Source organism: Lithobates pipiens, unplaced genomic scaffold, assembly GCF_037356315.1.
Source record: "Lithobates pipiens isolate NorthernLeopardFrog02 unplaced genomic scaffold, aLitPip1_a1.2 Scaffold_25, whole genome shotgun sequence".
Taxonomy (NCBI): Eukaryota; Metazoa; Chordata; class Amphibia; order Anura; family Ranidae; genus Lithobates; species Lithobates pipiens.
Window position 1 is genome coordinate 107,410,982 of NW_027507787.1, and position 25,837 is coordinate 107,436,818.

General features: G+C 47.2%; 6 pseudogenes; all 6 read right to left on the minus strand.

Annotated features, from left to right (window-relative positions):
• Window positions 1-16,914: 16,914 nt before the first annotated feature.
• On the minus strand, window positions 16,915-17,033 carry LOC143932167 (5S ribosomal RNA; annotated as a pseudogene).
• A 98-nt stretch (window positions 17,034-17,131) lies between these two features.
• Window positions 17,132-17,251, minus strand: LOC143931889 (5S ribosomal RNA; annotated as a pseudogene).
• A 62-nt stretch (window positions 17,252-17,313) lies between these two features.
• On the minus strand, window positions 17,314-17,432 carry LOC143931836 (5S ribosomal RNA; annotated as a pseudogene).
• Window positions 17,433-21,827: 4,395 nt separating this feature from the next.
• On the minus strand, window positions 21,828-21,946 carry LOC143931055 (5S ribosomal RNA; annotated as a pseudogene).
• Window positions 21,947-23,910: 1,964 nt separating this feature from the next.
• LOC143932283 (5S ribosomal RNA) lies at window positions 23,911-24,029 on the minus strand (annotated as a pseudogene).
• Window positions 24,030-24,130: 101 nt separating this feature from the next.
• On the minus strand, window positions 24,131-24,249 carry LOC143931085 (5S ribosomal RNA; annotated as a pseudogene).
• Between the last annotated feature and the right edge of the window lie 1,588 nt (window positions 24,250-25,837).

Genomic DNA, 25,837 nt, shown 5'->3' on the forward strand with positions numbered 1-25,837 from the left:
GTCGTCTATATTATACAACTCTCTGAAAAGCATATATGTAGAGAATAAAACTAGTCTTACATCTTAATAAAACAGTTTTATTGCTCAACCAGTATCAGCTGTCATGACAAATAAACGTTTCCACTGTACTATCTCTAAATCATTGTAAACCTAACCATAGTTATAATGTCTACAGCTAATTTTACGTTAAAGCAAAATTCACACAAAACCATCTTTTTAAAACCTTTACACATTAAGAGTAATGCAACCATCGCTCGCTACCTCTATGCAATAGGATTCTCTTTCCAGTGGAAACGGAAAACAGTCAGTGTAAGCCGTCTTCGTGCGTAACAAAATTAATGGAACGATTTACAGGTTGGAATTTGCAAGCTACGTCAATTTACTCTTAAATAATGTACCTTTGAAACTATCCCTTGACTTTGCAACTATCCCTAGATCCCTTTTGTGTAAACACTATATCTCGACCTATATATACTGCCTCAATATTTGCCTAATTTGTTTTGCTATACTTATTATTATTATTTTATAGAGATTACTATCTCTAAATCATTGTAATAAGTTTTAATGTCTACAGCTAATTTTACGTTAAAGCAAAAGTCACACAAAACCATCTTTTTAAAACCTTTACACATTAAGAGTAATGCAACCATCGCTCGCTTCCTCTATGCAATAGGATTCTCTTTCCAGTGGAAACGGAAAACAGTCAGTGTAAGCCGTCTTCGTGCGTAACAAAATTAATGGAACGATTTACACGTTGGAATTTGCAAGCTACGTCAATTTACTCTTAAATAATGTACCTTTGCAATTGCAACTATCCCTTGACTTTGCAACTCTCCCTTGATCCCTTTTGTGTATTCACTATATCTCGACCTATATATACTGCCTCAATATTTTCCTAATTTGTTTTGCTATACTTATTATTATTATTTTATAGAGATTACTATCTCTAAATCATTGTAATAAGTTATAATGTCTACAGCTAATTTTACGTTAAAGCAAAAGTCACACAAAACCATCTTTTTAAAACCTTTTACACACTGCACATTAAGAGTAAACCAAGAGTAAACCAACCATCTCTCGCTACCTCTATGCAATAGGATTCTCTTTCTGACTCTATTTTGTGTATTACTTCTTCTCTACATTAACTGTCACACTGATAACCATTTGTAACATATAACACTTGCAACACATTTTTTAACAGCAGCAAAATGTGAGAAAAGCATTGGGCCGGTTTACTTGATTGAGAAGTGGTTGCAGTAGCAAAGCATAGCAATACAGTTTGATTACATTAATAACACATAATGCAACTATTTTACATTCACCTCATGCATACATCCTAATGTAAGCTGTCTATCACTATTAATGTTCATGGTTACTGATACATTATGCCAGTGGAAACGGAAAACAGTCAGTGTAAGCCGTCTTCGTGCGTAACAAAATTAATGGAACGATTTACACGTTGGAATTTTCAAGCTAAGTCAATTTACTCTTAAATACCCTTTAGCTGCTTAGCTCACACTTTGCTGTATGTAGCCGCGTTTACATGTAAGTAACCAGTGGGGATTGACATTTCATGTAATGCAATTTGTCTCTTTGCCATGTCATACTTTGCCATTTATTATACTTTCTCATCCGATAGAAACCTAGTCGTTGCTGATATTTCATGATTACAGCAATCATCGCATCTAATTGCTATTCCGACATTCTGCCTTGGTATTACTTTGCAACGCTCTATTGAACAATGTAAAGGTAAGCTAGATATTTTGTGTATTTCCACTTAAACTCGACCTGTATATACTGTCTCAATATGATCCTTTCTAATTTTGCTAAATTCGATTATGGAGTTTTCTATGTCTAAATCCAGGTTACCTTCTCACCTTTATTACGTATACTGCTAATTTTAGGATAATACAAAACCATCTTATTGCTTTTTTACACGCTGCACATGTTAAGAGTAATACAATGCTACCGATGTGAACAGTTTATTTGCTCTTCTCACATTTAGCTGGTATCTATCTGCTATAGGAAACTGAATTTGTACCACAACGATCACTCAACTAATATCAGTCCACTCAGTGCTACCGGGATAACTTTTACATTTAGAGTAATGAAATGATTTCTCAGTCATTTTGAAGCTACTGCAAACAACGCTTCCGAATCTCTTTTCAACTGCAATACTTAATCTCTGCAATATTAAGTAATATTTAGCTGCTTAGCTCACACTTTGCTGTACGTAGCCGTGTTAACTGTATTAATGGTAACCTGTAAGTAACCAATGGGGATTGACATTTCATCTCTAATTCACATTTCCAAAGCAGTTTGTCTCTTTGCCATGTCATACTTTGCTCTGCTATAGGAAACTGAATTTGTACTACAACGATCACTCATCTAATATCAGTCCACTCAGTGCTACCGGGATAACTTTTACATTTAGAGTAATGAAATTATTTATTATAATGTCTCAATATTAATTTTAGAGTTATTTTGCTATATTTATTATTAGAATAAACAGATTACTATCTCTAAATCCTGGTAAACCAGCTCACACTTAACCATCTTATTTCTACCTTACACGCAGCACATATTAACATTTAGCCGGTATCTCTCTGCAATAGTAAACGAAATAGTAAACGAAATGTGTAGATCACTCATCTAATATCAGTTAGTTAATTTTCAGTGCTACCGGAACAACTTTTAAATTTAGAGTAATGCAACGATTTCTCAGTTTTATGAAGCTACTGCAACTAACGCTTTGGATCTCTTTCCTGATAAATTACGCTCTGCAATATTAAGCCATGTAAATTGTCCTATTGGTCTGCTAACAATGCTATGTATAATAATACAAATCTTTCAAAAGTAATATCGTCTCACTGCAATACTTACACTCTGCATAATAAATAGGAATAATGCGAATAATGCTAATAATAAAGTCGTCTAAAACTCGGCTATAAGTAGAGAATAAAACTATCTTACATCAAAATAAACCATGTACTGCCAAACCAATAACGGTCAATGACTTAACAAAATAAACTTAGCACTCTTTTCTCTATTTTGTATATTTGTAGTTCTCCACATTAACTGTCACATTGATTTCACCACTGACAACACACCACTTTTTAACAGCACCAAAATATGAAAAAAACACTTTACATGTTTCAGAAGTAGTTGCATTAGCAAAAAATAAAGTCCTGTCTTCTTTACACGCTAGCTTTTCGTTATACATTAATCTCTCTGTGTACACCAGCCACTCTGTATAGACTAGCCTCTCTGTCTTCTGTATACACGTGCCCGTAATCTATATACACTAGCCTGCCTTCTTTTTACAATAGTCTCGGTGTCCCAGCCTCTCTGCATACACTAGCCTCACTGAATTCCCCAGACTGTCTTATGTATACACAAGCCTATCTGTAAAAAAAAAATAGCCGGTCTTCTGCATACTCCAGCCTCTCTGTGTAACACAGTCTCTCTCTGGATTCCCTAGCCTCCATCTCTGCATACCCAGGACCTTCCTCTGTATAATCTAGCCTATCTGTATACACAAATATACAAATTAGCCTCTCTGTAGCCGGTCTTCTGTATACACGAGCCTCACTGTCTACTCTTGGTTGTCTTTTGTATAGCATCTCTTTATACATTAGCTCTCTGTATAGCCAAGCCTCTCTGTATACACTAGTCCACCGGTATACACTAGCAAGTCTGCATACACTAGCCTCTCTTTGTAACCCAACTTCTCTCTCTGTATACCTTAGCCTCCATCTCTGCATACCCAGGACGTTCTTCTCTATAATCTAGCCTATGTGTATACACTAGCCGGTCTTCTGTAGACATTAGCCTCCCTGTATAAACTAGCTGGTCTACTGTATACACTAGTCCGTCTGTATACACTAGCAAGCTTGCATACACTAGCCTCTCTGTGTAACCCAGCCTCCATCTCTGCATACCCAGGACGTTCTTCTCTATAATCTAGCCTATTTGTATACACTAGCCTGTCTTTTGTACACATTAGCCTCTGTGTATAAACTAGCCGGTCCTCTGTATATACTAGTCCATCTGTATACACTAGCAAGTATGCGTACTCTAGCCTCTCTCTCTGTATACCTTAGCCTCCATCTCTGCATACCCAGGACCTTCTTCTGTATAATCTAGCCTATCTGTATACACTAGCCTGTCTTTTGTACACATTTGCCTCTCTGTATAAACTAACCGGTCTTCTGTATATACTAGTCCGCCTGTATACACTAGCAAGTATGCATACTCTAGCCTCTCTCTCTGTATACCCTAGCCTCCATCTCTGCATACCCAGGACGTTCTTCTGTATAATCTAGCCTATCTGTATACACTAGCCTGTCTTTTGTACACATTAGCCTCTCTGTATAAACTAGCCGGTCCTCTGTATACACTAGTCCGTCTGTATACACTATCAAGTCTGTGTAACCAAGCCTCTCTCTCTGCATACCCTAGCCTCCATCTCTTGCATAAACCAGGACCTTCTTCTGTATAATCTAGCCTATCTGTATACACTAGCCTGTCTTTTGTACACATTAGCCTCTCTGTGTAAACTAGCCGGTCTACTGTATACACTAGTCCATCTGTATACACTAGCAAGTCTGCATACTCCTGCCTCTCTGTGTAACCCAGCCTCTCACTCTCTCTCTGTATACCCTAGCCTCCATCTCTGCATACCCAGGACGGTCTTCTGTATAATCTAGCCTATCTATATACACTAGCCGGTGTTTTGTACACTTTAGCCTCTCTGTATAAACTAGCCGGTCTTCTGCATACACAAGTCTCTCTGTATACCCTTGGATGTCTTTTGTATACACTAGCTGCTCTTTATACATTAGCTCTCTGTATACCCAAGCCTCTCTGTATACACTAGTCCGTCTGTATACACTAGAAAGTCTGCATACACCATCCTCTCTGTGTAACCCAGCCTCTCTCTCTGCATACCCAAGATGTTCTTCTCTATAATCTAGCCTATTTGTATACACTAGCCTGTCTTTTGCACACATTAGCCTCCCTATATAAACTAGCCGGTCTTCTGTATACACTAGCCCGTCTGTATACACTAGCAAGTATGCATACTCTAGCCTCTCTCTCTGTATACCCTAGCCTCCATCTCTGCATACCCAGGACGTTCTTCTGTATAATCTAGCCTATCTGTATACACTAGTGTATACAGACAGACTAGTGTATACAGAGGACCGGCTAATGTGTACAAAAGACAGGCTACTGTATACACATAGGCTAGATTATACAGAAGAACGTCCTGGGTATGCAGAGCGCTCAGCTTCAAGGGATGGCCAATGTGAGTAATATGAGGGAAACTCCTCACCCCCGCCCCCACCTACCAGATCTGACTTTCATCCCCTTGCCCTCTCTGCCCCGGTCTTCTGGTGGCAGTTTTATGCACTCCCTGGCCCCCACCCATTCATAATCCTTACCGACCTTTCCTTCCGCTGCTCACAGGAACACACTGGATGACTTGTCTAATTAACCAACTTGTACAAGACACCGCTATCCTCCTGTCTAACACCGGTCCCCCTTGGAGGCTTTACCCCTCACTGTTTGGGTGGCCCCTGCCTCTCCCTGGATGCTCCACATATACCACAACGACATTGTCAGAGGGGCACCACTTGACAAGACATGGGGCTGTCATGCCGGTGGCATCTCCCATTGGAGGAAGGGATGATGGCCCCAACCCCTTGGCAGCAAGTTCTTTCATGTACAGACCAGGGCGGCTCATCTTCCCTTCTGGAGTCTTGACCTTAGATGGGGGAGTTGCACTTTGGGGGGTTTGAGTGATACCTAGTGCGCTGTACTGGAAGGGCTTGACATTCCCGCATATGTGTCCCCTCCCCCTGGTTGCGCCCCTCGTCCCCCCCTTTGGCTCCCACCTACTCTTTGCCGACATTGCCTTCTGCAGCTTTCGGGGACCCTGGATGACTTATTTATTGAGCCTATTGGTACGAGACACTGCTTCCCTCCAGGGTGACTCTGGACCCCCCTGGAGGATTTACCCCTTACTGTTTGGGCAGTCCCAGCCTCCCTCTGGATGCTCTACACAGCCCCCGATGGCGATGCAGGAGAGACACTAATTGGCGGGCCCCGGGACTGCTGCTCGGGTAAAGTCTCCCGTTGGATGGAGGGATGGTGGCCCCAGCCCCTTGCCTGACGGATTTTCTATGCACCGACCAGGGCTGCTTCTCTTTCATCTTGATGTGGTGACCATGGAGGGGAGGAGTTGAAATTTATGGGGTCTGGGTGTTTGCTGGTGGGAGTGCGCTAAAGGACTTGACATTTCCGCATGTTTGTCCCCTCTCCCCTGTTTCCCCCCTCCCTTCCCCCCTTCCCACCCTTCCCTTCCCTCCTTTCCCTCCCCCTTTCCCCCCTTCCACTCCCCCTTTCCCTGCCCCTTTTCCCCCTGGGGCGTGGACGGGGGAGAGGGGGTAAGGAGAGGACAATCTGCCAAAGGGAGAAATGCATTTGTTCGGGGACTGCATGTACTTTAGGGGTATGGGACGGGGGGTGGTGGATCCCATTCTGTGATGCCTTTTCTGTTGTGACAGGCTCCCTCGTGCATGCCTACGTTTAGGGCGAGCCGAGGAGACCCCTCAGTGCTGACAGTTATATGCTCTACCTCTGTTTTGGTTATACTATTGTTTTTTGGTTCTATGATGTTACTGATTGTCTTTTACTTGCATACCGGTATCAGACGTGACATTTACCACTGCCGGGACTGGGGGGACTAGGATTCGGGGGCTCCCTCTCCGACCTGTCTACCCACCAACCCAAGTAGGACAGCGCTTTAAACCCAGTGTACATCTGGTAAGCGCTATAGCATAATTGTGCTGTTTTAGTATACCCTTCCTGTACTGTTGAGTGCGGACAACCCTTAATTTCCCTCTCCCCCTGGGGTTGAGGTGCCCGGCCTCTTTTTCCCTTTACCTTTCCTTCCATTTGCCCTTCCTTTCTCCCCCTTAGTTCCCGCCATCCATTACCAACCAAAACCTATCTTGGTTCAACTTTCTTTGCTTTTCTCTGACGTCCCCCTCCCCGAGGAGCGATGGCAGACTCAGTCAAGGTCACCTCTCTAAACGTTAAGGGACTGAACTCCCCTGAAAAACGGTGGATCCTCCTGTGAGAACTGAAGACTTCCTGTACTGATGTGGCCTTTATACAAGAAACACATTTTAAAAATACTAGCCTCCCCTTTCTATGGTCGAGATCCTTCCCTAAGGTCTACCACTCTACTAACCCCTCCTCTAAGACCAAGGGAGTCTCCATTCTGATCTCTAGCAGGCTCCCCTGGGTTCTCCAGGATTCTCTGGTGGACCCTGGGGGCCGATATCTTTTTCTTAGGGGCCATATTGGAGAGCGCCTTTTTACATTTGCCACTGTGTACGCTCCCAATGATCACCAAGACACGTTCCTCAGAACTACCCTGCACAGATTATGTGACTTTCGGGAGGGCCAGTTGATATTAGGTGGGGACGTTAATGTCCCCTTTCGCCATCGGTTGACACTTCTGCCTCTTGCTCCTCGCTCCTCATTTCCTCTAGAAAGCGGATTACTAAGTGTTTACTGAATGACCAATTAGTTGATGTCTGGCGTCTGCAAAACTCTGGGGAAAGGGACTACTCTTTTTGCTCTTCCCCTCACAAATCATACTTGAGGATAGACTTCTTCTTGATTCCACATGACCAACTGCACTTGGTGAGCTCTTCCTCCATCGGCCATATTACTTGGTCCGACCACGCTCCTGTAACCCTTACCTACACCCTCTCTAGGAACCCCTCACCTAGGTCTCTATTCTGGCGCCTTAATGAGAGCCTCCTCCAGATACCAGAAGTTTTAGCAGATGTAACCAGGGAATTGGACCTTTATTTCCAAGAAAACTAAACGCAGGACTGTGACCCGGGGATAATTTGGGAGGCTCACAAGTCAGTACTCCGCAGGGTACTTATCAGGCACGGGGCGCGCATCAAACAAACACGGAAGGAACAGCTTGCTAATCTGTTTCATGAACTTGCCTCTGTGGAAGCGAAACATAAACATTCCCCCTCACGGACCTTAGAGATCGAATTGGGGACACTCCGTACCCATATTGCTGACCTACTCCATTATAAAGCGAAAGCGGCACTCCAGTTTTGTCGTAAACTGATGTAGGAGTCAGGGGACAAATGCGGAAAAATCTTAGCCAGGTCGGTAAAGGAGTTGAAATCTGGCTCTTACATACCACAGTTGATAGATGAGAATGGCCAGAGGGCCTCTACCCCAACCCAAATAGCCGAAGTCTTTGAAAAATGTTACTCCGATCTCTACAACCTGCCCCCGATTCAGGGTCTGGACAGGACAATATAGACAGATATGTAACCGGTTCTGGTCTACCAACCCTCTCATCGGAATCACGGGAGTACTTGGAGGACCCGATCACACTGGAAGAAGTCAAGACAGCCGTGGGACCTCCGAAGGTGGGTAAGGCTCCGGGCCCTGACGGATATACCGCACAATACTTTAAGACCTTCCTCCCTATTCTCGGCCCGCGCTTGGTGAATTTATTTAATACTCTGAGCTCAAATGGGGATTTTCCTGAAGATACCCTTGGAGCCCACATCTCGTTGATACCTAAGGAGGGCAAAGACCCGGGCCTATGTGGGAGCTACAGAACCATTTTCCTCCTAAATTCGGTCCTAAAACTATTCTCTAAAATCCTCGCCACGTGATTGGCACATCACTTGCAGTCCCTTATACATATTGACCAGTTAGGTTTTATTTCCACCAGGGAAGATAGGGACAACACCATTAAGGTGCTTACCCTGATCCATAAAGCAAAGTCATCTGGGACCCCATGTCTTTTCATGAGTACTGATGCCGAGAAGGCTTTTGATCGGGTCAAATGGACATTAATGTTCTCGGTCCTTCGCCATATAGGTCTGAGTGAACGGATGCTGGCATGGATAAGTAAGATATACTCACGCCCTTCAGCTCAAGTCAAAGCGAATGGGGTTCTCTCATCTCCCCTTGACATCGGGAATGGGACCAGACAGGGTTGCCCCCTGTCGCCCCTATTATTCGCACTGTCATTGGAACCCTTTCTCTCCACAATTCGACAAAACTCAGACATAACGGGACTCCAAATGGGTACTATTGAGTGCAAGATATCTGCCTACGCGGATGACATGCTGTTCTCGCTGACGAATCCCAGAGTTTCCTTGCCAAATCTCCTTCGGGAATTCCAGATCTACGGGATACTTCTTGAAATCAAAGGCCATGGGGGTTGCAGTCCCCCCGCAAACGTTAATAGACTTGCAGTCCAATTTTCGATTTAAATGGACCCATACAGCCCTTAAGTACTTAGGTACTTACATTCCACCGGACATCGCGCGTACGTTTATGTTGAACTTCCCCCCACCCCTTGTCACTAAGATCCGCAGTTTGCTTCACGGGTGGCATTCTGACCTCCATTCCTGGTTCAGGAGATGCAATCTCATTAAAATGAACATACTCCCTAAATTTACTTATCTTTTCCAAGCTCTCCCGATCCAGATTCCAGTCCCGTTTTTTAAGCAAGCTCAATCCTTGCTCACTCAATTTAACTGGGCCCACAAAAATCCCAGACTTAAGCGGTCACAGCTGACATTGTCTAAACAACAGGGAGGGTTGGTTCTCCCTGACTTGCGACGCTACTACCTGGCCTCCCATCTGGGGCGTGTATTGGACTGGAATCGAAACAATCTTTCTAAGCTCACTCCCGAATTCCGCTAAGAAGCGCAATGTGGGGGGGGGGGCGTGGCCTGGACAGCAATGGAGTAGGACGCTTGTGACCTGAGCTCCGCTCCTACCGCGATCTCCTGTAGTGATCCTGGGTGCCCACTGACTATTTTACCTACGATCTTACCGGTGTAATACCCGCTACTTTCTCGTGCATACATTGGGACGATGTCTCAGACGAAGAAGCAGTCTGCAGCGGCGGCATCTCTTAAAAAGTTCCGGTGGGACCATGAGGGCCAACATGGCGGACAGTCCACTCCGGCTGCAGAACCTGCTACCTCAGACACGGCGAAGGTGCTTGAGCCGATTTCTACAGTACCTGCCAGACCACACTGACAACTAAGCTTGAGGAGGTTAAGGTGGATGTCTCACTTATCCGACAGGACATGGCTAAACTGCGTGACAGAGTGAAGGAAACTGAAACCCGGATCAGTCAGGCCGAAGATGTCCTGTTCCCTCTGCAGCATGCCCAGGAGGATGTGCAAAAGCAGCTCCAGCAGCTGGCCCAGAAACAGGACGACCTTGAGAATAGGGCCCACAGATCTAACCTCCGCTTTATCGGCCTGCCGGAGGGCTCCGAGGGGGCTGACCCGGCGACATTTTTGGAATCTCTCCTGATTAAGGCCTACGGTAGGGAGGCGTTTTCTACCTCATTTATTATTGAAAGGGCCCACAGAATGCCTGCCCGCCCGCCGCCGGAGGGGGCACCTCCTCGCACGTGCATTGCTAAGCTGCTAAATTACCGGGATAGGGATGCCATCCTTCGCGTTACTCGTGAAAAAGGCAACATCCCGTTTCAGAACGGACATATCTCAGTGTTTCCCGACTTCTCTGCAGAAGTTCAAAAACGTTGTTCCCGATTTGTGGAAGTCAAGAGGCGCCTCAGGGCACATCACCTCAAGTACGCCATGTTGTACCCGGCCAGACTCCGCGTAGTGGGGGAAGATAGGGCCTACTTTTTTGAAGATCCTGAGATGGCAGTTTCCTGGTTGGACCAGAGAGACGCGGCTCGAAATCGGCCACCTCGAGACTAAAATCGTTGGAAGATTTGTGAGTACTCTATTTGCTCCCCCCTTTCTATTTGCCCGTGTGCAAGCAGATCGCTGTTGGACTGCCTATGCGTGGTTCATTATCCTCAGTCCCTGAATTGATGCTTCTGTTCCCCCTCTCTAACATGGATGGCCGTTGCTCTTGTTGACTGAACATGTACTGCTGCCTATGGCCACGCTCTGCGGACATCCCCCTGGTTCGTTACACAATACCCCTTCCCCCTCCCTCTTAGTTTGGGGGACCCGCTTGGCGGGCTCTATTGGGCCCTTTCCCTGGGGGGGTGGGGGGGACGCGGGTCATCTAGACTTGCTGCATGGGACTGCAGAACTTTGACTTTCTCCTGATACATGCCCTTTACTGGACTGTTATGTCCCGCTGCTGAACTGGGCACCGCACCAATGGGAGTGGGGTGGGAAATGGACGCATGGTCCGGCTCCGGCCTACAAGCCGGGTTATGACGGGAGAAGACTTGGTCTTGTCACTGGGTCCAGTGGCTTATTGTTATTGACATTGCCTAGTGTTCAATGGTTTGTTTTGGGAAGAGAGCTCCAGCCAAGTTGGGGTGGCTGAGAGCAGGGAGGGTGGGGATGGGTTGTAGTTATTATGTTATAGTATGTTATGTTTTATGCTTAGTTTATGGCACAAGCTTTATTTGGTTATGGAACAGACAAATGTCTCTTTTTCATGTATACTCTGATGAATATGGGAATGGATACTGCTTTGAGGGGTGGTTTGGATACTATTTTCCTCCTTGTGATATTGGCTGAGACCACGCCATGGGTACCCTGAAGTTGCTGACGTGGAATGTCAGGGGGATTCGGGATAAAATTAAGAGGGTGGCAGTGTTTGGGTGTCTCAAAACTTATAGAGCGGATATCACAGTCCTGGTGGAGACGCATATAACTGGGAGATTGCAAATAGCTTTGCGTCGCCCGTGGATTGGATGGGCCCACCCATACGTCCTATTCTCGCGGGGTGTCTGTATTGATATCTAAAACGGCACAGTTTTCCTTGGTTTCTTTGCAGACAGACCTGCAGGGCAGATATATATTTATACACTGCTTATTGCACGGAGAACAGTACATTATTCTCGCCTATTATGTACCCCCGCCTTATGATCATAGACTAATTACAGAGGGATTATCTTTTATGGCTCAACACCCTAATGTCCCAGCAATTTGGCTGGGTGATTTTAATATGGTTTTGAATCCGGGGGTGGATAGAATGAGCTCTACTCGAGGGGATCATTTACCGGGAGATACTGGCCTAGGTCGCACGTTTCAGGAATTCTCTCTTACAGATCTGTGGCAATTTAAATATCAGGCTAAACGTGTTTACTCCTGTTTCTCTGCAACTCACTCCACCATGTCACGTATAGATTATATTGCTGTGTCCGCCCAGTTGTTACCCAGGCTAGTAGACACGGGCTATTATGCTAGATCATTGTCAGACCACGCTCCTTGCTGGGCAACTTTTTCCTTGACCCGACCTACTGGACCGAAACCATGGCGGCTTCACCCCTTCTGGTTAACCGCCTTGAGTGACAGCGAAGACTTAGGGGACGAATGGGGTTTTTTCTTTACTACTAATCAGGGGACGGCTCCGGTTGACTGTACCTGGGAGGCTTTTAAACTGCACGTACGCTCCCCTTTAACACACCGGATTAACCGGTTGAAGCGTACCTCCAAGACTTTGCTATCTAATGCCCTACGGGAGCTAGCCTCGGTGACCACTGACTTCACTACTGACCCCACACCTGCTAAGGCCCAGGTATTACGACACCACACAAGGCTAGTAGATCACCTCCACATTGAACAGGCTAAGCAAAAGTTGTTTTTTGTTAAGCAACGGGTGTTTGAACAAGGAGAGAGGGCGGGAAAGTTGCTGGCCTACTTGGCGCATCGGGACTCCAAGCCCCCGGTGGTGGTTTCGTTGACTGACAATGGGGGTGAGGAGGTGACTGATCCGCCAACAGTGGCCACCATGTTTCGTGCTTACTATGCTGCCCTTTATGAGTCGCAGGTACATAGGCCGAGGACTGAGACTGGGGCATACCTCCGAGATATCTCTCTTCCCCACCTGTCTGAGGCTCAGGTTGAGTCTCTTGAGGCCCCGATATCGGCAGATGAGATTAGGCTAGCGGTGGCATCCCTTGCAACGGCTAAGGCCCCTGGACTGGATGGTATTCCCCTGGATTTCTATGCCCACTACTCTGAGACACTAGTGCCAGAATTGTTGAGATTATATACACACATATTTGACTCCGGGTCCCTACCTGATACTCTACGGCAGGCAGTTATTATAGTGATACCCAAGCCAGGAAAGGATCCCCACTGCCCGGATTCCTATCGCCCCATCTCGCTGCTCCAAGCAGATATTAAAATTTTGGCTAAAGTACTTGCCACCGTCTGAGTGGAGTCATCCTATCACTTGTTCACCCGGATTATGCCCGGGAAAAACACGGCCATTAATATCCGCCGGTTATATATGAATATCCAGGCTGAGCATGACAAAGTAGGCTCGAGGGTGGTCGTGTCACTGGATGCCGCTAAGGCGTTTGATTCCATTGAGTGGAATTATCTTTGGGAATGCTTGGGTAAATTTGGGTTTGGCCCCAATTTTGCTAAATGGATTACTCTCCTATACTATCGCCCAATGGCTAGAGTAGCGGTTAACAGATGGGTGTCGGACCCCTTTCAGCTGGGCCGTGGCACACGTCAGGGTTGTCTCCTATGTTATATGCTTTGGCGGCATAACCGTTGGCTGCTGCACTTCGGGCACACCCGGCTGTAGTAGGCCTCCGACGCGGTTCTCTGGTGGAATCGGTAAGTATGTATGCGGATGATACTTTACTGTATTTAGAGGACTCGGGTCGGTCGTTGGAGGCTGCCCTGGGGGTCATAGAGGAGTTTGGTGGTCATTCCGGTCTGCGTATTAATTGGACCAAGTCGCAGGTTCTACCCATTGACTTGTTCTCCCCGGACCGGGATGCAGCTTCTCTCCCGCTCTCCAGGGTATCCTCCATTCAGTATTTGGGAGTGCAGGTTACAAGGGAACCTGGGGAGTATATTCACCTTAATCTTAAACCACTGCTTCTGTATGTGTGGGAGAAGACTAAGGCATGGTCCCGTCTCCCTATTGGGGTTATGGGACGGATTAATATTACTAAAATGATCCTCCTGCCGAAACTCCTTTATGTACTTTGGCATTCCCCTGTCATGGTCCCCGTGGCGTTCTTTAAAACATTAGACGGTGTCTTAAACACCTTTATCTGGGGCCCATCTAGACATAAGTTGGCATGGAACACACTTAAAAACCCGACCTCTATGGGGGGACTGGCTCTCCCTGATTTCCACACATACTACATAGCAGCCCAGATTTCCCATTTTTATCACCTCCATAGAGCGGATAGTCACAGATATCAGGCCTTGGTGGGCGGGAGGGCTGAATCCCTTGTTGATACTCCCCTTCAGATGATTTTTCGGGGTGGTGGGGTTAGGGATGCCCGGTCCCGGATCCTGCCACACCACCGGAGTATTTGGAAACTAGCCCTTAGATTTCTGGGAGCTGACTATTACCACTCACATACAACGCTATGGCGCAACCCCCTGCTTCGTGAGTTGTCTGGCTTACCAGATGTAGACTTGTGGGCTTCTAGAGGGATACTTTTTCTGTATCAGGTGGTGACTCCTATGGGCGTAAGGGATTTTCCCTCCCTACAAGTGGAATTTAAAATACCCCCTCATATGCACTTTCGCTACTTGCAATTGCGACACGCGCTTCGTGCGCAATTTGCTCAGGACTTCCCGAATGTACAGTCGCTGGCTTTGACAGATGTAATTATGGGAGACGAACCGGCTAAATTGATCTCGACTCTATACGGCCTACTCCGGGCCCGCTTGGTGGCGCAAACCACTGAACGGGCCAGGTTGAGATGGGAAGAAGACATAGGTCCCTTTGATGGGGAGGAATGGGAGGATGCCCTTGAGAACGTTCAACAGGCTTCGCTTAGCCTACCTGACCGACTAACGCAGTACTATGTGATACACAGGTCCTATCTCACCCCTATCCGGATAGCTAAGTATCATCCTGACTATAACCCGAAGTGTCCCCGTTGCTCTTGTATGACTGGTACTTTCTACCATCTTCTCTGGCAATGCCCATTGGTCCAGGAGTATTGGGGACAGATTGTCAGGTTTCTACATGACCACATGGGTTCACCCCTTCAACTTGACCCTAAGAGTTGCCTACTTAGTATATTTCCTGATACCTCTGTTGATCAATACTTGGCTACATTTTTGCACTCTACGCTGTTTACCGCACGAAAGCTTGTGGCTAAATACTGGATGCGTCCAACCATGCCTACTATGCAGGAATGGGTAATGGGCATTAATAGTAAGCTACCCTTGATTAAACTGGTGTATAGAAATCGTGGGTGTCCAGCCAAATACCACAAAATATGGGATAGGTGGGTGGAAAATCTGCATACGTGTGTGGAGTGAGCTATATTGGAGTCTATACTATCATTGTCAGGAATTTTCCTTAATGTAAGATGTATTACTGTCCATCACCTATGAAGAGGCTAATGTTTGTACCTACTGTAATATCTTGTTATAACTGAGTTGTTCAATAAACTTGTGCTGTTAAAAAAAAAGAAGCGCCATGTGGTGCTATAAGTATTTACCCACAGAATTTATGTCACATCCCACTATAGGGGCTTAGTTGAAAGTCAGTCACCTGATCGCTACCCAAAACACACTCACGTCTTTGACTTCCCCCCTATTCCCTATATGTGACCATCCAACCTTTGAACTGGGGACCCACTTAGAAATTCCAACCTAGACAATGCATCTAAATTCGTCATTGATGGAAAATGGCCTTCTTTCTCAACCCTAACAGATCCGACAGGGCTTTTACAACTGCCTTTTTGGAGAGCGGCGCAACGACATCATTTTCTCCATTCCATCCCCAATCCTCAAACGTTTGCCCGCCCTCAGACGGAGTTTGAGACTCTATGCAGGAGCGAAGGCCCTTTGGCCCACATTCTCTCTCAAACAGATTACCCACACTTAACCTGTCTGTCCAACTGGGAAAAGGACCTTAATTGCTCATTTTCCCCAGCACAGAGACAACGCATTATCACTTTGGCTCTCAAAATGTCGCTGTGCACGAAGATACAGGAGACGAATTTTAAACTTCTCACCAGGTGGTATTTGACACCATCAAAGCTGCAGAAATGTTTCCCCTCTTCCTCGAACATATGCTGGAGGTGTGGAGAAGAAGAGGGCACGTTGCTGCACATTTTTTGGTCCTGCCCCAGCTTGGTGGACTTCTGGACAGAGATCTGATGCATAACACAAAAATTCACAGACTTCTCCATCCAGGAAGAGGCTGCATTCTTTCTCTTGCACCATTCACAGATTCCCATTAAAAAGTACAAAAAAATCAATTTTACGGCATGTGATAAATGCGGCGAAATCCTGCATCCCTCTCTATTGGAAAAAATGTTCCCCCCTTTCATTACTCACTGGCTTAGGAAAATAGAGGACATTAAAAAAAATGGAGGACTTGATCCTCACATCACAAGGTAAACAAGAATTTTTTAAACAAACCTGGGACATCTGGAATACCTTTATATTCTCGCTGGAAGGATGTCGCCTGCTATCGCCTTAGTGCTCTGAGCTTTCCTTGACTGGCCCCTTGGACAGTGGCTGCCATCGTGTCTCGTCCCCTCTTCTCCTTTTCTGATCTTTCAACCGTTCTCTTTTCTGCCTTACTCCCCTATCTCTCACCCCCTCCACCCCCTCTCTCTTTTGGAAAGAGTGGAAAATTGGGAATGACGGCCCCACCCCCCTCCTCTGGATGGATTATGCTGGAGGGACCTGGGGTTTGTGTGACCCTGCATCTTGGTACAGTACTTTATCCGTGCCTCGAATCATTGTGATTGATGGAAGGCAGACTAACAGTTGCAAATATACCTGTATCAGGTATTGTTCAGCTGCTTTTTGCTCTGTATTTCTCTGTTGCATTATGTACTCGGGGGACCGTCTTCCCCTATTTGCAGAAAAAATTATATTTGAAAAAAAAAGAAGCCTATGACACCTGGTATTCCCAGGCGGTCTCCCATCCAGGCATTAACCAGGCCCGACCCTGCTTAGCCTCCAAGATCAGATGAGATGGAACAGATTCAGGGTGATGTGGCCGTAGCCAATATCTTCAGGCACTCTCAACTCTCTTGACAAACACCAAGATGGTCAGCTTGGAAACAAGCGGAAAAAAATAGGTCAACGGCAACAACATAAAAAGAAGCCTACGGCATCTGGAAATCCCAGGCGGTCTCCCATCCAGGTACTAAACTGGTCCCAACCCAGCTTAGCCTCTGAGATCAGATGAGATTGGGCTCTTTCAGGGTGGTGTGGCCGTAGGAGATTTCTTCAGGCACTGGGAAACAAAAAAAAAAATCAAGTCAACGCCAACAACATGAGAAGAAGTCTACAGCACCTAGTATTCCCAACTGGTCTCCCATCCAGGTATTAACAAGGCCCGACCCTGTTTAGTCTCTGAGATCAGACGAGATCTGGTGCTTTCAGGGTTATGTGGCCATAGGCGAGCTCTTCAGGCACTCTCAACCCTCTTGACAAACACCAAGATGGTCACCTTGGTAAACAAACAAAAAAAAAAAACAAGTCAACGCCAACAACATAAAAAGAAGCCTTCAGCACCTAGTATTCCCAGGTGGTCTCCAATCCAGGTACTAGCAAGGCCCGACCCTGTTTAGCCTCTGAGATCAGAGGAGATCGGGCGCTTTCAGGCTTATGTGCCCATAGGCAATCTCTTTGGGCACTCTCAACCCTCTTGACAAATGCCAAGATAGTCACCTTGGGAAACAAGCGGCAAAAAAACAGGTCAATGTCAACAACATAAAAAGAAGACTACGGCACCTGGTATTCCAAAGCCATCTCCCATCCAGGGACTAACTAGGCCCAACCCTTCTTAGCCTCAGAGATGAGAAGAGATAGGGCTCTTTCAGGGTGATGCTGCTGTAAGCTAACTCTTTGGGCACTCTCAACCCTCTTGACAAATGCCAAGATGGTCACCTTGGGAAACAAGCGAAAAAAAACCAAAACGAATCAACGCCAACAACATAAAAAGAAGCCTACAATAACTGGTATTCCCAGGTGGTCTCCCATCCAGGTACTAACCAGGCCTGACTCTTCTTAGCCTCCAAGATCAGACGAGATTGGGTGCTTTCAGAGTGCTCGGACTCTTTCCCCATCACTAATGGGACGAGACAGGGGTGCCCTCTGTCTCCCCTAATTTTTATTCTGACACTGGAACCACTTATGTGTCACGTTCGGAATGACCCGAATATTACTGGTATATCCAAACCCTGGGCACACCACAAAATTGCGGCGTACGCTGACGATCTAATTTTTTTCGTCTCCAATCCACACATTTCGCTTCCCAATATACTCGCGGCTCTCCGGCGATACGGCAGCCTATCAAACTATCAATCAAACAAATCAATTGCACCGTCGGCTGTATTGAATATATCGGTCCCGGATGGTGAGGCCAAGAGGCTACGCTCCGCTTTCCCATTCTACTGAGCTGAAAAATCTATACGTTACCTGGGCGTTGACATCGCAGCGGATTTAGCGCAATTGTACCCGCTTAATTTTGTCCCTCTCCTGAATAGACTGAAATCTGATTTGGGAAACTGGCATGCTTTAACACTGACCTGGTTCGGGCGCTGTAATGCATTCAAAATGACGGCCCTCCCGCGGATCTTATACTTGTTCCAGACATTACCGATCCGGTTACCCCCAATTTTTTTCAGACAACTGCAGGTGCTGCTCCGGGACTTTATTTGGGTGCGCAAACCGCCCAGAGCCCTTTTGCAATTGCTTGCCAGACCAAAGGACAAGGGGGGTCTGGGTCTCCCAGATCTGAGACAATACAACAGAGCGACTCTGCTAGCGAGAGTCGTTGATTGGCATTGTAATGGCCCACACAAGCAGTGGGTGGAGATGGAGATTGAGGATGGATCCATTCCCCTATTGACCTCCCCGTGGCTCCTGTCCACCCTACCAAAAGACCTCAGAGATCACCCCGTAGTGGGAGCTACGTTGGCTGTTGTGCGGAGGTTGTTCCTCTGCACACACATTTCTCCCCTGCCATCACCAATGACTCCGGTTATAGGTAATCCAGACTTCCCACCGGGATTTACCAACAAGAAACTGTGACAGTTGACAGTGGTGGGGAAACAGCGTCTGGGAGACGTGTGGCCCTCAGGAGGGCTCCCGACCACGCAAACTGTCGCCGAGCTTTCTGACCCTCCGCTTGACTTGTTTAGTGCTTATCAACTTCGTCACTTTCTTTTGGCCATACAAAGGGCCCCCTACACTCCTAGAGACCTGACGCCCTATGAATCCATCTGTCACAAAAAGGAACCTGTGCGACACACCCTCTCCCTCCTCTACAACCTATTAAGTAGTCAGGAGGAGGAGTCGACCCCACCATTTATCCACAAATGGGAGAGGGACTTTGGCATCACATTTACCCCACAACAGATAGGGAAGATCCTGACATTAGTACATAAAGCTTCCATCGCAAACCAATATCAAGAATCAGGATACAAGATAGTCTCACGCTGGTATAGAGTCCCATACCTTCTGAATAAAATGAATACATCGATTCCGGATGTTTGTTGGAGGTGCAATTCAGATACGGGGACCATGGGACACATTTTATGGGCATGCCCGGCCTTGAGGAACTTTTGGGTGGAGGTGACCGGGACGATAAAAACTCTCAGAAATGTAGATATCGCAGACAACCCAGCAGCGTGCCTTCTACACTTGACCAAACAGCCTGTTCGAAAATACAAAAAAACCCTCACGATGCAACTCCTGAACGCCGCACGGGCCTGCATTCCCACACTGTGGAGGCAGCCTCAGCCCCCATCCAAGGTGCTGTGGTATTCCAAAGTCAATCATATTCTCCGGATGGAAGAATTGACCCCCACCCTTCACAACACTGAAGAGGCATTTAGTGTTACATGGAGGCCCTGGAGGTATTTTACTGGTACTTGAGACTACATTTGGGAGGTGAGCAGCGCCCCGTCCCAGAAAACGACTGAACATCTAACGTTTACCTACGTAGGCCAAGTCTGCCCTGGGTGGCATTCCCCCCCTCTCCCTTTTTGTCTTTATTTTTCTTTTTTTCCCCGCCGCCATCCCCCCCCCCCCCCTCCTCTCTCTCCGTCTTTGCACTCTCTTCTTCCCCCGTCCTCCCTTTTCACTATGCCTTGTCTCCTTACTAGCCTTTGGGACCCAGAAGAACCCCAGGGTTCTGGACACGACCGGCTCATATTTTACTCTGGTTCACATAGGTCATGATAAGCTGGCTCGCTGTGGTCCCAGTTGTTCTCCATGATTACATTTGTCCGAACGGAGCTGCATTAGTTATACTGTACTACATGTCGGAGGTGGGGTTTCTCTCTTTTCTGCATGAAACTCTAGGACTCCCCTCTGAGAACCCAGAGTTATTTGGCAGCCTATTTTTTGTTACCATGTAATTGTGACCCTGGGTCATGCTGTATGGTTGACTGTTATATTTATGTTGTTCTACTTATACTTAATAAATGAATAAAACAAAAAAAAAAACATAAGTCAATGCCAACAACTTAAAAAAAAAGCCTATGGCATCGAGAAATCCCAGGCGGTCTCCCATCCAGGTACTAACCAGGTCCCAACCCTGCTTAGGCCGCGTACACACGGGCGGACTGTTCGCCCAACTAGGTTCGTCAAACAGTTTGACAAACAGTCCATTCAAAATTTGCATGAGCGGACTGGACCACACACGACAAACGAACAGTCCGCTGAAAACTTGCGCGATGACGTGAACGGCACGTACGACGGGACGAGAGATTCGAAGTCCTATACACTGCAATGCAACCTTCGGCGTGTAAATCCTTTTTGAGCATGCGCGGAACTTAGTTTGACGAATAAGCCTACACATGAGCGGACTGTCCGCTCAAACCAAGTTTCAGCGGACAGTCTTACGGAAATTCCGAAAAACTTTGTTCGTTAGACTGTCCGCTGAAACTGTCCGCTGAAGCCCACACACGAGCGGACTGTCCGCTGAAACACTGTTCAGCGGACAAAGTTGGACGAACAGTCCGCCCGTGTGTACGCAGCCTTAGCCTCTGAGATCAAATGAGATTTGGCTCTTTCAGGCTGATGCAGCCATAGTAGATTTTTTCAGGCATGCTCAACCCTCTTGACAAACGCCAAGATGGTCACCTTGGGAAACAAACAAAAAAAACAAGTCAACGCCAACAACATAAAAAGAAGCCTACCGCACCTAGTATTTCCAGGCGGTCTCCCATCCAGGTATTAACAAGCCGCGACCCTTTCTAGCCTCTGAGATCAGCGGAGATTAGGCGCTTTCAGGGTGATGTGCCCATAGGCAATCTCTTTGGGCACTCTCATCCCTCTTGAAAAATGCCAAGATAGTCACCCTGGGAAACAAGCGAAAAAAAACAGGTCAACACCAACAACATAAAAAGAAGAATACGGCACCTGGTATTCCAAGGCCGTCTCCCATTCAGGTACTAACTAGGCCCAACCCTTCTTAGCCTCTGAGATCAGAAGAGATAGGGTGCTTTCAGGGTGATGCGGCTGTAAGCGATCTCTTTAGGCACTCTCAACCCTCTTGACAAATGCCAAGATGATCACTTTGGGAAACAAGCGAAAAAAACAGGTCAACACCAACAACATAAAAATAAGCCTGTGGCATCTGGAAAACCCAGGCGGTCTCCCATCCAGGTACAAACCAGGCCCAACCCTGCTTTGCCTCTGAGACCAAACGAGATTGGGCGCTTTCAGGGTGTTGTGCTCCTAGGCAATTTCTTTGTGCACTCTCAACCTTCTTGACACATGCCAAGATGGTCACCTTGGGAAACAAGGGGGAAAAAACAGGTCAACGCCGACAACACAATGAGAAGCCTACGGCACCTGGTATTCCCAAGCTGTCTCCCATCCAGGTACTAACCAGGCCCATCGCTGCTTAGCCTCTGAGATCAGATGAGATTGGGCTCTTTCAGGGTGATTTGGCCGTAGGCACTCTCTTTGGGCACTCTGAAGCCTCTTGACAAAGGCCAAGATGGTCACCTTGGGAAACAAGCTAAAAAAAACAGGTCAAAGCCAACAACATAAAAAGAAGCCAAGAAGAAAACATATGCGTATTGGTAGGGCAATGCTATTGCGACCGAAATTGAGGGGAGGTATTGGCTTCCCGGACCCTGCTCTATATTACACAGCAACGCACATGACACCGGTGGTTGACTGGTGCCGGTGTTCTGCCATATACTGTCCGGCCATGATATAGTGTCTGCGCCGTACTGCGCATGCGCAGTACGGAGACGACGAAGCTTCGGAAAATCTCCGAAGCTGAACGGCGCCTGCACGGTGAGTGGAGGTGGTAGCCCCACCATCCAAGCGGACATAGGGTTGTGAATATTAGAGGGCCCCTCGTAGGCGAGGTTCGCTCGCCGCGCTTCGGGTTCGGCCTCGCTGCGCTCGGCTCTTTTATATTCTTACTCTGTGTCCACTTGGATAGTGGGGATAGAACCTGGACTCAGTGCGCAGGCGCCGTTCATGCTCGGCAATTTTCAGAATCTGTGTTGCTGTGTACTGCGATGCGCAGTACACAGCGGACAATATGCGATGGGGGACCATATGTGATAAGACACCGGCGTGGGGAACTGAAGCTATGGGTCAAGCTAGAGCAGGAGATGGCGTGGGTTCCACTGGCTGGTCTGCCTTGGGCGGGGAGGCCATTGGAGCCCTGTGTGACTACTCACCCGTTAATTGGCCTCTCGCTCGCCGAGATGGATAGTATTTTCACCTTTCCCACCTGACTAACTTCCCTTCTCCTATGACCCCAATTATTGGACATCCTAGATTCCCTCCGGGCCTGTCTGACCAGGCCTTTACCAGGCAAGCCCCGAAAGGGCTTCTGAGAGCAGCCCTATTTCTTGGACCCACGGGCTTGATTCCCATGGGGACCATACTGCTAGAGCAAGTACCTGTTGCAATGGATAGCTGGAGAGCTAGACAGCTAATCCATTTCCTCAGATCACTACCTAACCATTCGTTCTTCTCTAGACAATTCCACCCCTTCGAGGAACTTTGCCTGGATGATGGCCCAATTCGTGGTTCCCTCTCTAGGTCCTACCAAATCCTGACAGACGCACAATCCTCCACGGATCCACCCTTCCTAGCTAAATGGAAAAGGGACTTACAAACTACATTCTCCAAACCACAGAAGGACAGAATACTCTTTTTCGCCCATAAGTCGTCACTCTGCAGTAAATATCAGGAGATCTCATATAAGCTGATCACACGCTGGTATCGTACACCGGTGGTGTTGGCCAAAATATTCCCCGGTCAATCTGACCGCTGCTGTCGCTGTGGGCAACAGGCTGGCACCATTCTCCAAATTTTTTGGGAATGCCCTAAATTACAAACATTCTGGCAGCCTGTCCTGAGACTCATCCACAAGATCGCTATTCCAAACGTTGGACAGCTGATGAGCTGGTGAGCCGAGGGCGTCTCTTGCTCCCTGGGAGGGGACCCCACCCTATCCACTCTACCCACGACACCCCCTTACCCCTTATTTTCCTTTTCTGCCATTTCCTTCCCCAATCTTCTCTTTCCCCTTCTCCCTCCTTTCAGTTCTACTATTTCCCTTCTTAACTCAAAAAAGGGAAAAGAAAATGGTATGTTCCGACCCCATTTGACTACTACACAATACTCTTCCCCTATCTATGGATATCTAAACTCTTCGAGGGTAGCAGGGCTAGTGTCAATAATATTTTAAGTGGTAGAGGATCCCAACGAGATGGAGCTTTAATCTCATCTTCATATGACCGCAAAGCTGTACACGTGCTATTCTCCTCGAATTTCTTACCATTGGCTCTGATATCCATGCAATATTATCGTTTGTTTGTAACTATTTGTATCACACATTCTGTGAAGTTGCCTTTGCATTGTATGTCGCATACTACTAAATAAATAAAAATGAAGCCTATGGCACCTGGTATTCCCAGGCGGTCTCCCATCCAGGTACTAACCAGGCCCGACACTGTTTAGCATTCAAGATCAGACGAGATTGGGCGCTTTCAGGGTGATGGGGCCGTAGGTGATCTCTTCGGGCACTCTCAACCCTCTTGACAAACGCCAAGATGGTCACCTTGGGAAACAAGTGAAAAAAAAAACAGGTCAAGGCCAACAACATAAAAAGAAGCCTACAGCACCTAGTATTCCCAGGTGGTCTCCAATCCAGGTACTAGCAAGGCCCAACCCTGTTTAGCTTCTGAGATCAGAGGAGATCGGGTGCTTTCAGGGTTATGTGCCCATAGGCAATCTCTTTGGGCATTCTCAACCCTCTTGACAAATGCCAAGATAGTCACCTTGAGATACAAGCGAAAAAAAACAGGTCAATGTCAACAACATAAAAAGAAGAATACGGCACCTAGTATTCCAACGCCATCTCCCATCCAGGTACTAACTAGGCCCAACCCTTCTTAGCCTCAGAGAAGAGAAGAGATAGGGCTCTTTCAGGGTGATGCTGCTGTAAGCGATCTCTTTGGGCACTCTCAACCCTCTTGACAAATGCCAAGATGGTCACCTTGGGAAACAAGCAAAAAAAAAAAAATGAATCAACGCCAACAACATAAAAAGAAGCCTACAGGTACTAACCAGGCCCGACTCTTCTTAGCCTCCAAGATCAGACGAGATTGGGTGCTTTCAGAGTGATGTGGCCATAGGCAATCTCTTCAGGCACTCTCAACCCGCTTTACTCCACGCCGTCGGCAGCGGTACGGGTGAACGAGTGGTGCTCGGACTCTTTCCCCATCACTAATGGGACGAGGCAGGGGTGCCCTCTGTCTCCCCTCATTTTTATTCTGACACTGGAACCACTTATGTGTCACGTTCGGAATGACCCGAATATTACTGGCATATCCAAACCCTCGGCACACCACACCACAAAATTGCGGCGTAGGCTGACGATCTAATTTTTTCCGTCCCCAATCCACACATTTTGCTTCCCAATATACTTGCGTCTCTCCAGCGATACGGCAGCCTATCAAACTATAAAATCAATTGCGCCAAGTCAGCTGTATTGAATATATCGGTCCCGGATGGTGAGGCCAATAGGCTCCGCTCCGCTTTTCCATCTACTGGGCTGAAAAATCGATATGTTACCTGGGCGTTGACATCGCAGCGGATTTAGCGCAATTGTACCCGCTTAATTTTGTCCCTTTCCTGGATAGACTGAAATCTGATTTGGGAAACTGGCATGCTTTAACACTGACCTGGTTCGGGCGCTGTAATGCATTCAAAATGACGGCCCTCCCGCGGATCTTACACATGTTCCAGACATTACCGATCCGGTTACCCCCAATTTTTTTCAGACAACTGCAGGTGCTGCTCCGGGACTTTATTTGGGCGCGCAAACCGGCCAGAGCCCGTTTGCAATTGCTTGCCAGACCAAAGGACAAGGGGGGTCTGGGTCTCTCAGATCTCAGACAATACTACAGAGTGACTCTGCTAGCCAGAGTCGTTGATTGGCATTGTAATGGCCCACACAAGCAGTGGGTGGAGATGGAGATTGAGGATGGATCCATTCCCCTATTGACCTCCCCGTGGCTCCTGTCCTCCCTACCAAAAGACCTCAGAGGTCACCCCGTAGTGGGAGCTACGTTGGCTGTTGTGCGGAGGTTGTTCCGCTGCACACACATTGCTCCCCTGCCATCACCAATGACTCCGGTTATAGGTAATCCAGACTTCCCACCGGGATTTACCAGCAAGAAACTGCGACAGTTGACAGTGGTGGGGAAACAGCGACTGGGAGAGGTGTCGCCCTCGGGAGGGCTCCCGACCACGCAAACTGTCGCCGAGCTTTCTGACCCTCCGCTTGACTTGTTTAGTGCTTATCAACTTCGTCA